We start from the raw sequence: 16,275 nt of genomic DNA on the forward strand, positions 1-16,275 counted from the left end.
CTTGCTCTTTGTCTGTTCCTAATTAAATGTCAACTCCCCGTACCTGCTTCTCGTCTCCGGCATCGGTCCTTACACAGATGCACAATTGAGACCGGGCTGTACGGCAACTGCACTGCCCACAACTGCAAGGCTCTCCAGAGGGTGGTGCGATCTGCACAACGCATCACTGGGGGCAAACTACCTGCCGTCCAGGACACCTACAGCCCCCAATGTCACAGGAAGGCCAAAAAGATCATCAAGGACAACAACCACCCAAGCCACTGCCTGTTCACCCCGCTACCATCAAGAAGGCGAGGTCAGTACAGGTGCATCAAAGCTGGGAACGAGAGACTGAAAAACAGCTTCTATCTCAATGCCATCAGACTGTTAAACAGCCATCACTAACACATGCATGCCCACATACAGACTTGAAATCATTGGTCATTAATAAATGGATCACTAGTCACTTTAATAATGCCACTTTAATAATGTTTATATATCTTGCATTACTCATCTCATATGTACAGTATATACTGTATTTCATACCATCTATTGCATCTTGCCTATGCCGCTCGGTCATCACTCATCCATATATTTATATGTACATATTCTTATTCCATCCCTTTACTTACTTTAGGTAGTTGTTGTGTAATTGTTAGATTTCTGTTAGATATTACTGCACTGCCGGAACTAGAAGCACAAGCATTTCGCTACACTCACAATAAGATCTGCTAACCATGTGTATATGAACAATAAAATTTGATTTGAAGTTGTGGAGGACACCATCTGAATTGTGAAACAAGTTAGAGAGTATAGCAGTGGCTACCAGGACATTCTGTTTGCTGTGTTATCAGGATGAAAAGGCCTAATGGTTTAAGGCTGTTGTGAACGACTTTCAATACTAGAGATGGCACGAGTAGAGACAACAATGGACAGAAGCCAGGAAAGGAAATGTCCTCTGTGAAGTACAGATCAGAGGGTATGAATCGTCCGCACAGACAGGCATTACCACAATCAATACACTGTATGCTGGATCAGAATGGGGAAATTAAAGGAGCAGTCCATTGAGTTGTTTGTTTGTGTGGAGGCTCCCTCACAGGCCCCTCCACTGTTGCCATCAGGGAATTGTTGACACGTTGTTACCACTGGCTAGCTTGCTTAAGCTAATTGGTTTCACACAACCACTGCTCGATCAATTAAGCAATCAGCAATCAGTTGAATTAAATCTCTGTTTTAAACAGCCATACAAATGATTTTTATGATAAAGAAAGACCATTCTTTAGGCTTTTTTGTATTTTTTCCAGGTTCAGATTTGGTTTTGATTTTGATTGGTTCAACGCTGCATTCAAGTATGCATTTACAGATTGGCTTGATGTGATATTGTTATTAAAGTCTTTCAATGTCTGCAGATGTGCAATGAGGCAGCCCGTATGTAAGAAACCTGCCACATGTTGCATTAATATCTGTTCTCCACTGGAGCTGTCGAACAATCCATTGATCCGTTAATGTTTAGTGTGCTTCAGATGTTACCAGAAATGCCACCACTATCTTGCCAACTGTACCCTATACCTTAGCTCTTTTGATTCCCTTTGAACTGATCTCAGTAGACAGATGCACACACAACTGCAAACAGTGGTGTAAAAAGTACTTGATTTTCATACTTGAGTAAAAATAAAAGATAATTTAATAAAAATTGCCTCAAGCAAAAGTGAAAGTCACCTATTAAAATACTAGTAAGTAAAATTCTAAAAGTATTTGGTTTTAAATATAATTTAGTATCAAAAGTCAATGTAGTTGCTAAAATATACTTTAAGTATCAAAAGTAAAAGTAAAAAGTACGGACAATAAAATAATTCTAAAGTTAAGCAAAATAGGCGGCACATTTTTCTGTCCAACACTCAGACATAATTTAAAAACAAAGCCTTTGTGTTTAGTGAGTCCGCCAGATCAGAAGCAGTAGGGATGACCAAGGATGATCTCTTGATAAGTACGTGAATTGGACCAATTTCTGTCCTGCTAAGCATTCAAAATGTAACCAATACTTTTGGATGTCAGAGAAAATTTATGGAGTAAAAAGTACATTATTTTCTTCAGGAATGCAGTAAAGTAAAAGTAGAAGTTGTCAAAAATATAAATAGTAAAGTAAAGTACAGATGCCCCAAAAAACGACTTAAGTAGTACTTTAAAGTATTTTTACTTTACACGACTGGCTGCATACACCTGGCACTTAAACTGTCTGAGAGAACCGAGACTGAGGTTCAGGTTACTGAGATCCAGTATCCTGTCTGTCTTCATCCCCCTGGGGTCACTTCTCAAGTACTGCTGCTACCTGATTCTTCTAAAGTCCTCCAGCCTCTGGAATCCCCCTGTATTGGCCACCCACTCTCCCTCCTCCTTCTAGCTCATGATCTCTGGTCATTTGCTTCGATACAGATGAAGGGTTCTGTCATTGGACTTGAATAAGTGGTGTCATTGACATAATGCTTGACTGCTGTAACCTGTCATTTATCTAGCCTGGAGGAGACTGGTGGGAGTACCTATATGAGGACGGGCTCATTGTTATGGCTGGAATGGAATGAATGCATCGGAGTCAAACATGTCGTTTCCATATGTTTGGTATGTTTAATACCGTTCCATTCATCCCATTCCCGCCATTACAATGAGCCCACCCTCCTATAGCTCCTCCCAACAGCCTCCTCTGATCTAGCCTAACAATTTAGCAGAAAATGCGAAATATATTACTGCGAGAATTGCTGCACTGCCCACACACGTTACGTGATCTCGCCATCACAACCACAGTCATGTAAAGCCCCCGTCATCAAACTCACAGAACAAGAGATTACAGAGACATTTGATTCATTGTTTCGATCACTGTACGTTGTGTCGTCTTGGACATTTTAACTGCAGGAATAACCAATAACTAGCCTGCTTTGTAAGAGAGAGGACATCTATTGGGTTACACATCCTTTGATTGGTTATTAGTAGCTTTTCACACAGAAATCACAAACAAAACACTGAGTGACTTACTGCTGTGTCATCAGCACTTTATACAAGGCTTCCTACTCTCTCTCTCTTCCCCTGAGCTCATGAGAAGAAACCAAGTTCATAGGAAATATTGCTCCTTTTGTTGTCTGAAGTATCTAGGTGTTTCTGTTTTGAGAGCAGACATTTTTTCTTATTGCAGTTGAGTCATTTTACTCCCTTGAATAGCTTGCTAAGCCAGTCTTGGGTCTGGGTTAAAGCAACAAACCAAACCAAGTCAAACTCTGTAGGCCGTTGCTTGGCAGCCATAAACTGATGCTTTGTCCATTGAGGAAAAGTAATTTTGTTTTTTTCTTTGACAAATAGAGAGCTCTATTCCTGGCCAAGAACATCAGCGGTCACTTAAATTGCTGCTCTGCTTTTGCACAAATGTAATTAGTGAACTGAAGTTGGTCATTCATAAACATGAGTTTGATCAAGGTCCGGAATACAAATCTGACAACTGAATTTCGGTTCAATTTCTTTCGTATCAGTTCAACTTAGCTCTACAGTTGTGGCAGTATCTTACATTGGGTATGCTCACAAAGTTGGTTTTTGGGTTGTTGGCGTTGTCCTCTAGTAAACCTTGATTCTTCGACTACGCCCACATTTTTTTCACTTTTATGGGCCTTGTTAAAACCTAGTGCCCATATCTGGGGTTTTTTCAGTCTAAGAGTGACAAGGGAAAGACAGCTTTGAGTTGAAACTCAATGGTAATCAGTATATAACAACCCAGTGCAGCCAGCCAGCAGTGGTAATCACCTATCCCACATAAGGAAACTGCCAGCTAGGCTATGCAGACAAACATCAGGAGGTAATAACAGTTTATAGGGCTAAAGGCCTGACTTCCACCCTGGAGTTGGAAGACAGCTCTACCAGAAACAACTCCTAGATCGGTGCCTTATTTTACTGACTGTCAAAGCACTTTGCAGCGGAAGACAAAAACAACTGTTTCTTTCACATAGTTTCACATAGTTCACATAGCTCTCGCTCCCCCTCCGTGGTGTTCGAGGGCGCCAGGCTGCCCATCATTACGCACACCTGTCGCCAACGTTACACGTTCCAGCGCGTCTTTGGACTCACCAGGACTCCATTACTTTGTTGATTGCCCCTCCTATATCTGTCTGTTTCATCCCTTTGTCAGCATATAGTTGTTTTGTTTCCCCTGTCCAGACACTGTCCATGTTCTGTTTCATGTCCGATGTTTATTAAATGTTCACTCCCTGTACTTGCTTCTCGTCTCCCAGCGTCTCTCCTTACACCTACTGAACATAGCGCTCCCAGAGGAAGTGCACCCTGGCTCTCTGGCTCCGTCCCTGTCTCCTGCTGCTACTGACTGTCATCAACCCCCAACCGTTTACCTTGCCACATGTTTACTAATGCAAATGATACATCGGGCTCATGTGACACAGTAAATTCCCACAATTACAGCATATAGGACAGAGAGGTTACTCACAGAGTATGAAAATACATTAATTCAATCCCAGACAAAAACCTCCTTTCTCCCAGATATTGTATCCTGAGTTTAACATCTTCTTGTAATCTATATGTTATTTATTTGAGGAAGTGTAAGGCCAACCAGTTGCCTGTTTCTGTCACTTTCCCTCAGATAAATACCATGATATGGTTTACATATGGTAGGGCATAGTGAATATTTTTATGTTTGCAGACTGGAATTTTGGCAATAATAGGGTGAAACTGCCACCATTCACACACTAACTAGTGGGATGTACAGTATGTGTGGTACAGATGTAGGATTTTAATTTGTTCACTCTTTTGTTGTTGAGAATTTTCCTGCACATCAGGAAATGCAAACTTGTAGTATATTCAATGTTTAAAATGGCTTTTACAGTTTGTAATTTCCATTTAAAATGTCAGACTTGATTTGCCCAAACAATTTTTTTTATCAATCCCCACAAAAAATATCCATTAATTATAATCCACATAATAATTCACAATTCCTCTGCTGCAGGTGTCACGTCCTGACCTTAGTTATTTTATTATCTCTTTGTTTTAGTATGGTCAGGGCGTGAGTTGGGTGGGTTGTCTATGTCTAGTTGCCTGTGTCTGCACTAGTATAATATAGCTTACGCTGCGCCTTGGTCTCCTCCGTACATCGAATGTGACAGAATGACCCACCAAACAAGGACCAAGCAGCGTGAAAGGGAGGAACAGCGCTTTGTGGAGAAATGGACCCGGGAGAAGGACGAGTGGGTAACAACCTGGGAGGAGATTGAGAGGTGGTCGATCGATCCAGAGAGAGTGCCAGTGCCCGCCTGGGATTCTATGGAACAGTGCGAGGAGGGATACAGGAGAATGGAGGAATGGCGACGATATAAGGGTACAAGGCTAGCACGGAAGCCCGAGAGGCAGCCCCAATATTTTTTGGGGGGGGGGCACACGAGGAGATTGGCTGAGTCAGGTCGGAGACCTAAGCCTATTCCTCGTGCTTACCGTGGGGAGCGTGTCATTGGCCGGGCTAGAATGAGCATCCTGCCAGGAAGGAGGGTGCCGGCTCAGCGCTCCTGGTCTCCAGTGTACCTCCATGGATATCCTGCGCCGGCTCTGCGTACTGTGAGTCTGCACAGCCCTGTGCGTCCTGTGCCAGCACCCTGCATTTGCAGGGCAAGTATAACCATCCAGCCAGGACGGGTTGTGTCAGCTCTACACTCCAGACCTCCAGTACGCCTCCACAGCACGGTAGGTCCTGTGCCTGCTCCCCGCACTCGCCCTGATGTGCGTGTCCCCAGCCCGGTACCACCAGTGCCGGCACTACACACCAGGCCTATAGCGCGCCTCGGCAGTCCAGTACACCCTGTTCCTGCTCCTCGCACTCGCCCTGAGGTGCGTGTCCCCAGCCCGGTACCACCAGTGCCGGCACCACGCACCAGGCCTATAGTGCGCATCGGCAGTCCAGTACACCCTGTTCCTGCTCCTCGCACTCTCCATGAGGTGCGTGTCCCCAGCCCGGTACCACCAGTGCCGGCACCACGCACCTGGCCTACAGTGAGCCTCGCCAGTCCAGAGCGTCCGGCGACAGTACCCAGTCCAGAGCGTCCGGCAACAGTACCCAGTCCAGAGCGTCCGGCGACAGTATCCAGTCCAGAGCGTCCGGCATCAGTACCCAGACCAGAGCATCCGGCAACAGTACCCAGTCCAGAGCGTCTGGCAACAGTACCCAGTCCAGAGCGTCCGGCAACAGTACCCAGTCCAGAGCGTCCGGCGACAGTCTACAGACCGGAACTTCCTACGACAGGCCGCAGACCGGAACCTCCTACGACAGGCCGCAGACCGGAACCTCCTACGACAGGCCGCAGACCGGAACCTCCTACGACGGGCCGCAGACCGGAACCTACCACGACGGGTCACAGTCCGGAACCTACCACGACGGGTCACAGTCCGGAACCTACCACGACGGGTCACAGTCCGGAACCTACCACGACGGGTCACAGTCCGGAACCTACCACGACAGGTCCCAGTCCGGATCTGCCAGAGTCTCCCTCCAGTCCGGATCCGTCAGAGTCTCCCGTCTGTCCTGAGCTGCCAGAGTCTCCCGTCTGTCCTGAGCTGCCGGAGCCGCCAGTCAGCCAGGAGCTGCCAGAATCGCCTGTCCGTCCGGTGCTGCCGGAATCTCCCGTCCATTCTGGACCCGTGGCTTGGGTCCCCAGTCCGAGGTCGGCGGCGAGGGTCGCCTCGTTAAAGAAGCCACGGAGGCGGGTAAAGAGGCGGAGAAGGACTATGGTGGAGTAGGGTCCACGTCCAGCGCCAGAGCCGCCACAGCGGACAGACACCCACCCAGACCCTCCCCTATAGGTTAGGTTTTGCGGCCGGAGTCTGACCTTAGTTCTTTTATTATGTCTTTGTTTTAGTATGGTCAGGGCGTGAGTTGGGTGGGTTGTCTATGTTCCTTTTTCTATGTTTTGGGATTTCTGTGTTTGGCCAGGTATGGTTCTCGAACAGAGGCAGCTGTTTATCGTTGTCCCTGACTGAGAACCATATTTAGGTAGCCTGGTTTCACTTTTAAGTTGTGGGTGATTATTTTCCGTGTTAGTGTTTGTACCACACGGGACTGTTTCACTTTGTTATTTTGTGTGTTATAGTGTTCAGTTTGTCTTATTAAAAATGGACAATTACCACGCTGCAAATTGGTCCGATCTCTCTTACTCCTCATCAGAGGAAGACGACGAACGTTACAGCAGGATTATTTTCCTGTTGTAGCGAACTGTCTCAAATTACTATCCTACATCTGTACATGGGTCAGCTATGGAGGAATGCACTCAATTCCAGCACATTATCACTGAACCCACTTCATTGTGAAGCAATGCGTGGCTGTTATAACACTAGTGCACAATTTACAGTGTCTACATCAGTCATCCATGATTTCCAAAAATCCAAGGCACTCTTCAAAATTAATAAAAGTGAAGATGACTTCATTTTTAATGGGGGGGTTATAATATACCACGACTAAGGGCTGTTCTTATTCACGAAGCAAAGTGGAGTGCCTGGATTCAGACCCCTTCCCTTTTTCCACATTTTGTTACGTTACAGCCTTATTCTAAAATGGATTAAATAAATGTTTTCCTCATAATGACGAAGTGAAAAAGTTTTTATTTTTTTTATATATATTTTGTTGTATTCATACCCTTTGCTATGAGACTTGAAATTGAGTTTAGGTTCATCCTGTTTATATTGATTAGAGTCCACCTGTAGTAAATTCAATTGATTGGACATGATTTGGAAAGGCACATACCTGTCTATACAAGGTCCCACCGTTGACAGTGCATGTCAGAGCAAAAACCAGTTGCTTTTTATACACCATTTTAAAGATAACTTCTTGTAAATCCAACCACAGTGTCCGATTTCAAAAAGGCTTTACGGCAAAAGCACACCTAACGATTATGTTAGGTCAGCGCCTAGTCACAGAAAAACATACAGCCATTTTCCAGCCAAGGAGATGGCTCACAAAAGTCAGAAATTGCGATTAAATTAATCACCAACCTAAAAAGCCTAAAGACTGGCCACATGTAGAGGAAGCCATAGAGATCGTGAACTGGGTCCTAAGTCTTTCTTTGGTGGATAGGCTTTCAATGGAAAAACAGACCTTCAAAATAATAGTACTTCCTGGTTGGATTTTCCTCTGGTTTTTGCCTGCCATTACCGTTCTGTTATACTCACATACATTATTTTAACCGTTTTGGAAACTTTAGAGTGTTGTCTACCCAAATCTACTAATTATATGCATATCCTAGCTTATGGGCCTGAGTAGCAGGCAGTTTAATTTGGCCACGCTTTTCATCCGGAGGTAAAAATACTGCCCCCTGCCCAAGAGAGGTTAACTAATTTGTCAGCTCAAGCCATCTCCAGTGACCATACGCCCAGATTAGCTGCAGGGAACTAGAGTGGAGCCCAGGAAAACACAGACACTAACTGCACAGAAATGTCTTACTTTTAGTTCAATATTAACCATTAATATAAAAGAAAACAGGTAAATATGTAATTTTTCTATCACAGTGGCCAGACGGAACAGCCCCCTTGTAGTTTGTCAAAAGGCACCTAATGGACTCTCAGATCACGAGAAACAAGATTCTCTGGTCTGAGGAAACTAAGATTGAAGTCTTTGGCCTGAATGCCAAGCATCACGTCTGGAGAAAACAAGGCACCGCTCATCACCTGGCCAATACCAGTAAAGCATGTGAAGCATGGTGGTGGCAGCATCATGCTGTGGGGATGTTTTTCAGAGGCAGGGACTGGGAGACTTGTCAGGATTCAGGGAACGTGAATGGAGTAAAGTACAGAGAGATCCTTGATGAAAACCTGTCCCAGAGCGCTCAGGACCTCCAACAGGAGCGTAAATTCACCTTCTAACAGAACAATGACCCTAAGCACACAGCCAAGACAATGCAGGAGTCACTTCGGGATAAGTCTCTGAATGTCCTTAAGTGACTTAGCCAGAGCCTGGACTTGAACCTGATTGAACGTCTCTGGAGAGATCCAAAAATAGCTGGCCAGCGACGCTCCACATCTAACCTGACAGCTTGAGAGGATCTGCAGAGACGAAAACTCCCCAAATACAAGTGTGCCAAGCTTGTAGCGTCATACCCAAGAAGACTTGAGGCTGTAATCGCTGCCAAAGGTGCTTCAACAAAGTACTGAGTAAAGACTCTGAAACCTCTGTAAATGTGATTTCATTTTTTCATTTTTTAATACATGCAACATTTGTTTTGTCATTTTGAAGTATTGTGTGTAGATTGATGATGATTGATAACAATTTAATCCATTTTGAATAAGGTTGTAACGTAACAAAATGTGGAAAAAGTAAAGGAGTCTTACCAATGTAATTAGAGCATTAAAAATAAATGTCTTGTCATCAAATCAAATTTGTCACATGCGCTGAAAACAATAGATGTAGACCTTACTGTGAAATGCTTACTTAAAAGCCCTTAACCAGCAATGCAGTTCAAGAAAGAATTAAGAAAATATGTACCAAATAAGCTAAAGTAAACAATTATATTTAGTAACACAATAAAATAATAATAACAAGGCTATATACAGGGGGTACCGGTACCGATTCAATGTGCAGGGGTACAGGTTAGTCAAGATAATTTGTACATGTAGGTAGGGGTAAAGTGACTTTACATGATAATAAACAGCAATTCAGCAGCAGTGTAAAAACAAATGTGAACTCTCCTGTGACGATCTGAGGGATCAGGTTACAGTGGGTCCGCTCTACAGTGTGCTCTCTCTCATAGAGGGGGAGAGCGGGAAGTCGACTGTTTTATGGTCGGTCATAAAATACGCTGCCCCTGTGCTCTGTAGTGTTCGAGATTGGAATGTAAACTGTGGAACACAGGGAGAACCTTAGACATCAAAAGTTTGAATAATTAAACAATATTTCTATTGTTGAGAATGTGGGAGTGGTCCGTGTGTTTCATTTGGGGATCTCATGAAGGACAGGAAACACACATAACTGTATCTCTTAAAGTGTACATTTCCCAGCTGTCAGGTTTACATCTAAATGTTGTGAAACGTGATTAAACATGAAACAATTTGTGAAAATATGTAACGTGATGTTAACCTTCTAAATGAGAGTATGGATTTTCATGTAAAGTTTAACTAGTCAGTAGCCACACCCCTGTGAGCCCAGACATCACATTAGGTGTCATAGAACCGCCCCTTCTTCCACAGAGTATAAAACCCACTTCCTACAAAGTTTACATTAAGTCAGAGAATGCCGGGACGGAGTCCTCGCGTTGGAATGGCTACAATTCTATAGACCATTAGACTATACAGCGTGTAGTTTTGGCTACACGGCTGGAAATGGTTAAACTCTGAGACTATCGATCACTACAGAATAAGAGCAAATCTTAGACGTATAATTACTAGTCTGCAGGTGGAAATTACTTAAGTCTAGTACGAGAATACCGACGACCGCAGAAGCATCTATTCTATGCAACAACCATCTGTAGGCCTGATGGATCCATTACAACAGAGCCGCGGAGAAAGCTACAACCACGAAGGACATTGTAAAATCTGTGGAAGTTAACCAGAGACTCTGATGAACTGACTCTCCAGCAGATGGACAGGCGATTCCAACAGAGAACACAACAACGACATACGGGCGTAAATATATACATTGCAATTATTCTCAAATGAGTGGCCGTTCATGTGCAAAGGATTAGCATTTCAATGAATACTATTATCAACTGTGTGTTGTGAATGCATTTAGTCTTTCCCACTCTTTCTCAGTCCCCACCCCTTTCCTTTGTCTACCAAGACGTCATATAGGCTTCGTACGTAAGGGACTTTTTCTTTGTACATGTAGTAACCTAAATATCTACTTTTTGTTTGTTATCTAATGCTGTGTGATTATTTAGTTGGTTAGTAAGACTTGAAAATATCTGAAGAGTTAAATTTGGGAAAGTGACACTCTATAAACAACATTTTCCTGTAGTGCCCCGACTTCCTAGTTCATTAAAGTTACATGATTTGTTTAATCGTGTAATTAAATTACACATAGAGAATTGATTTGATAAAATAAGTCTTCACATTTAATGATAGTCACAGACACGACAAAGTCTTATGGCTTGGGGGTAGAAGCTGTTAAGGGAGCCTTTTGGTCCTAAACTTGGCGCTCCGGTACTGCTTGCCTTGCGGCAGCAGAGAGAACAGTCTATGACTTGGGTGACTGGAGTGTTTGACAATTTTTGGTCTTTCCTCTGACTGCCTAATATATAGGTCCTGGATGGCAGGAAGCTTGGCCCCAGTGATGTACTGGGCCGTACGCACTACCCTCTGTAGCGCCTTACGGTCAGATGCAGAGCAATTGCCATTCCTGGAAGTGATGCTACCGGTCAGGATAATCTTGATGGTGCAGCTGTAGAACTTTTTTAGTATCTGGTGACACATGCCAAATCTTTTCAGTCTCCAGAGGGGGAAAGGCGTTGTTGTGCCCTCTTCACGACTGTCTTGGTGTGTTTGGACCATAATAGTTAGTTGGTGTTGTGGACACCAAGGAATTTGAGATTGCGTCATCTCTGGATGTATGGGGCGGTATGCGAATTGGAGTGGGTCTAGGGTATCCGGGATGATGCTGGTTATGTGAGCCATGACCAGCCTTTCAAAGCACTTCAGGGCTACCGACGTGAGTGATAAGTGGCGGTAATCAATTAGGCAGGTTACATTCACTTCCTTGGGCACAGGGACTATGGTGGTCTGCTTGGAACATGTAGGTATTACAGACTCGGTCAGGGAGAGGTTGAAAATGTCAGTGAAGACACTTGTCCACGCATGCATTGAGTCCACGTCCTGGTAATCCATCTGGCACCGCGGCTTTGTGAGTGTTGACCTGTTTAAAGGTCTTGCTCACACAGTCATCCGGAACAGCTGGTGCTCTCATACACGCTGTTGCTTGCCTCGAAGCGAGCATAAAATACATTTAGCTCATCTGTTAGGCTCGCGTCACTGGGCAGCTCGCAGCTGGGTTTCCCTTTGTAGTCCGTATTAGTTTTCAAGCCCTGCCACATCCGACGAGCGTCAGAGCCAGTGTAGTAGGATTCAATATTATTCCTGTATTGACGCTTTGCCTGTTTGTTGGTTCGTCTGAGGGCGTAGCGGGATTTCTTATAAGCGTCTGGATTAGTGTCCTGCTCCTTGAAAGCGGCAGCTCTGGCCTTTAGCTCGATGCGGATGTTGCCTGTAATCCATGGCTTCTGGTTGGGGATGACGTCGTCGATGCACTTATTGACGAAGCCAGTGACTGAGGTGGTATACTCCTCAATGCCATTGGATGAATCCCGCAACATATTCCAGTCTGTGCTAGCAAAACAGTCCTGTAGCGTAGCATCCACGTCATCTGACCACTTCCATATTGAGTGAGTCACTGGCACTTCCTGCTTTAGTTTTTGCTTGTAAGCAGGAATCAGGAGGATATAATTATGGTCAGATTTTCCAAATGGAGGGTGAGGGAGAGCTTTGTATGTTTCTCTGTGTGTGGAGAAAAGGTGGTCTTGAGTTTTCTTCCCTCTGTTTACACATGTGACATGCTGGTAGAAATTAGGTAAAAATGGATTTAAGTTTGCCTGCATTAAAGTCCCCGGCCACTAGGAGCGCCACTTCTGAATGAGCATTTTCTTGTTTGCTTATGGCCTTATACAGCTGGTTGAGTGTGATGTTTGTGCCAGCATCGGTTTGTGGTAGTAAATAGACGGCTATGAATAATATAGATGAGAACTCTCTTGGTAGATAGTGTGGTCTACATATCAAGGCACAAGGCGAGACCCAAATGCAGACTCAGGAGGCAGATGGTTGGAGTCTTACAATGTTTATTAATCCAGTGGGGTAGGCAAGAGTATGGTCGTAGACAGACAAAAAGGTCAAACCAGATCAGAGACAATTACCACGCTGCAAATTGGTCCGATCTCTCTTACTCCTCATCAGAGGAAGACGACGAACGTTACAGCAGGATTATTTTCCTGTTGTAGCGAACTGTCTCAAATTACTATCCTACATCTGTACATGGGTCAGCTATGGAGGAATGCACTCAATTCCAGCACATTATCACTGAACCCACTTCATTGTGAAGCAATGCGTGGCTGTTATAACACTAGTGCACAATTTACAGTGTCTACATCAGTCATCCATGATTTCCAAAAATCCAAGGCACTCTTCAAAATTAATAAAAGTGAAGATGACTTCATTTTTAATGGGGGGGTTATAATATACCACGACTAAGGGCTGTTCTTATTCACGAAGCAAAGTGGAGTGCCTGGATTCAGACCCCTTCCCTTTTTCCACATTTTGTTACGTTACAGCCTTATTCTAAAATGGATTAAATAAATGTTTTCCTCATCAATTAACACACAATACCTCATAATGACGAAGTGAAAAAGTATTTTTTTTTTTATATATATTTTGTTGTATTCATACCCTTTGCTATGAGACTTGAAATTGAGTTTAGGTTCATCCTGTTTATATTGATTAGAGTCCACCTGTAGTAAATTCAATTGATTGGACATGATTTGGAAAGGCACATACCTGTCTATACAAGGTCCCACCGTTGACAGTGCATGTCAGAGCAAAAACCAGTTGCTTTTTATACACCATTTTAAAGATAACTTCTTGTAAATCCAACCACAGTGTCCGATTTCAAAAAGGCTTTACGGCAAAAGCACACCTAACGATTATGTTAGGTCAGCGCCTAGTCACAGAAAAACATACAGCCATTTTCCAGCCAAGGAGATGGCTCACAAAAGTCAGAAATTGCGATTAAATTAATCACCAACCAGCCATAGAGATCGTGAACTGGGTCCTAAGTCTTTCTTTGGTGGATAGGCTTTCAATGGAAAAACAGACCTTCAAAATAATAGTACTTCCTGGTTGGATTTTCCTCTGGTTTTTGCCTGCCATTACCGTTCTGTTATACTCACATACATTATTTTAACCGTTTTGGAAACTTTAGAGTGTTGTCTACCCAAATCTACTAATTATATGCATATCCTAGCTTATGGGCCTGAGTAGCAGGCAGTTTAATTTGGCCACGCTTTTCATCCGGAGGTAAAAATACTGCCCCCTGCCCAAGAGAGGTTAACTAATTTGTCAGCTCAAGCCATCTCCAGTGACCATACGCCCAGATTAGCTGCAGGGAACTAGAGTGGAGCCCAGGAAAACACAGACACTAACTGCACAGAAATGTCTTACTTTTAGTTCAATATTAACCATTAATATAAAAGAAAACAGGTAAATATGTAATTTTTCTATCACAGTGGCCAGACGGAACAGCCCCCTTGTAGTTTGTCAAAAGGCACCTAATGGACTCTCAGATCACGAGAAACAAGATTCTCTGGTCTGAGGAAACTAAGATTGAAGTCTTTGGCCTGAATGCCAAGCATCACGTCTGGAGAAAACAAGGCACCGCTCATCACCTGGCCAATACCAGTAAAGCATGTGAAGCATGGTGGTGGCAGCATCATGCTGTGGGGATGTTTTTCAGAGGCAGGGACTGGGAGACTTGTCAGGATTCAGGGAACGTGAATGGAGTAAAGTACAGAGAGATCCTTGATGAAAACCTGTCCCAGAGCGCTCAGGACCTCCAACAGGGGCGTAAATTCACCTTCTAACAGAACAATGACCCTAAGCACACAGCCAAGACAATGCAGGAGTCACTTCGGGATAAGTCTCTGAATGTCCTTAAGTGACTTAGCCAGAGCCTGGACTTGAACCTGATTGAACGTCTCTGGAGAGATCCAAAAATAGCTGGCCAGCGACGCTCCACATCTAACCTGACAGCTTGAGAGGATCTGCAGAGACGAAAACTCCCCAAATACAAGTGTGCCAAGCTTGTAGCGTCATACCCAAGAAGACTTGAGGCTGTAATCGCTGCCAAAGGTGCTTCAACAAAGTACTGAGTAAAGACTCTGAAACCTCTGTAAATGTGATTTCATTTTTTCATTTTTTAATACATGCAACATTTGTTTTGTCATTTTGAAGTATTTTGTGTAGATTGATGATGATTGATAACAATTTAATCCATTTTGAATAAGGTTGTAACGTAACAAAATGTGGAAAAAGTAAAGGAGTCTTACCAATGTAATTAGAGCATTAAAAATAAATGTCTTGTCATCAAATCAAATTTGTCACATGCGCTGAAAACAATAGATGTAGACCTTACTGTGAAATGCTTACTTAAAAGCCCTTAACCAGCAATGCAGTTCAAGAAAGAATTAAGAAAATATGTACCAAATAAGCTAAAGTAAACAATTATATTTAGTAACACAATAAAATAATAATAACAAGGCTATATACAGGGGGTACCGGTACCGATTCAATGTGCAGGGGTACAGGTTAGTCAAGATAATTTGTACATGTAGGTAGGGGTAAAGTGACTTTACATGATAATAAACAGCAATTCAGCAGCAGTGTAAAAACAAATGTGAACTCTCCTGTGACGATCTGAGGGATCAGGTTACAGTGGGTCCGCTCTACAGTGTGCTCTCTCTCATAGAGGGGGAGAGCGGGAAGTCGACTGTTTTATGGTCGGTCATAAAATACGCTGCCCCTGTGCTCTGTAGTGTTCGAGATTGGAATGTAAACTGTGGAACACAGGGAGAACCTTAGACATCAAAAGTTTGAATAATTAAACAATATTTCTATTGTTGAGAATGTGGGAGTGGTCCGTGTGTTTCATTTGGGGATCTCATGAAGGACAGGAAACACACATAACTGTATCTCTTAAAGTGTACATTTCCCAGCTGTCAGGTTTACATCTAAATGTTGTGAAACGTGATTAAACATGAAACAATTTGTGAAAATATGTAACGTGATGTTAACCTTCTAAATGAGAGTATGGATTTTCATGTAAAGTTTAACTAGTCAGTAGCCACACCCCTGTGAGCCCAGACATCACATTAGGTGTCATAGAACCGCCCCTTCTTCCACAGAGTATAAAACCCACTTCCTACAAAGTTTACATTAAGTCAGAGAATGCCGGGACGGAGTCCTCGCGTTGGAATGGCTACAATTCTATAGACCATTAGACTATACAGCGTGTAGTTTTGGCTACACGGCTGGAAATGGTTAAACTCTGAGACTATCGATCACTACAGAATAAGAGCAAATCTTAGACGTATAATTACTAGTCTGCAGGTGGAAATTACTTAAGTCTAGTACGAGAATACCGACGACCGCAGAAGCATCTATTCTATGCAACAACCATCTGTAGGCCTGATGGATCCATTACAACAGAGCCGCGGAGAAAGCTACAACCACGAAGGACATTGT

At 43.5% G+C, this 16,275-nt stretch overlaps 1 protein-coding gene across 5 annotated transcripts in view; it reads left to right on the forward strand.

The window, feature by feature from the left end:
• LOC109909344 (cell surface glycoprotein MUC18-like) overlaps window positions 1-16,275 on the forward strand; it is a 73,664-nt gene that overhangs the window by 12,948 nt on the left and 44,441 nt on the right. The window lies entirely within an intron of this gene.

Source organism: Oncorhynchus kisutch, linkage group LG18, assembly GCF_002021735.2.
Source record: "Oncorhynchus kisutch isolate 150728-3 linkage group LG18, Okis_V2, whole genome shotgun sequence".
NCBI classification, from domain to species: Eukaryota; Metazoa; Chordata; class Actinopteri; order Salmoniformes; family Salmonidae; genus Oncorhynchus; species Oncorhynchus kisutch.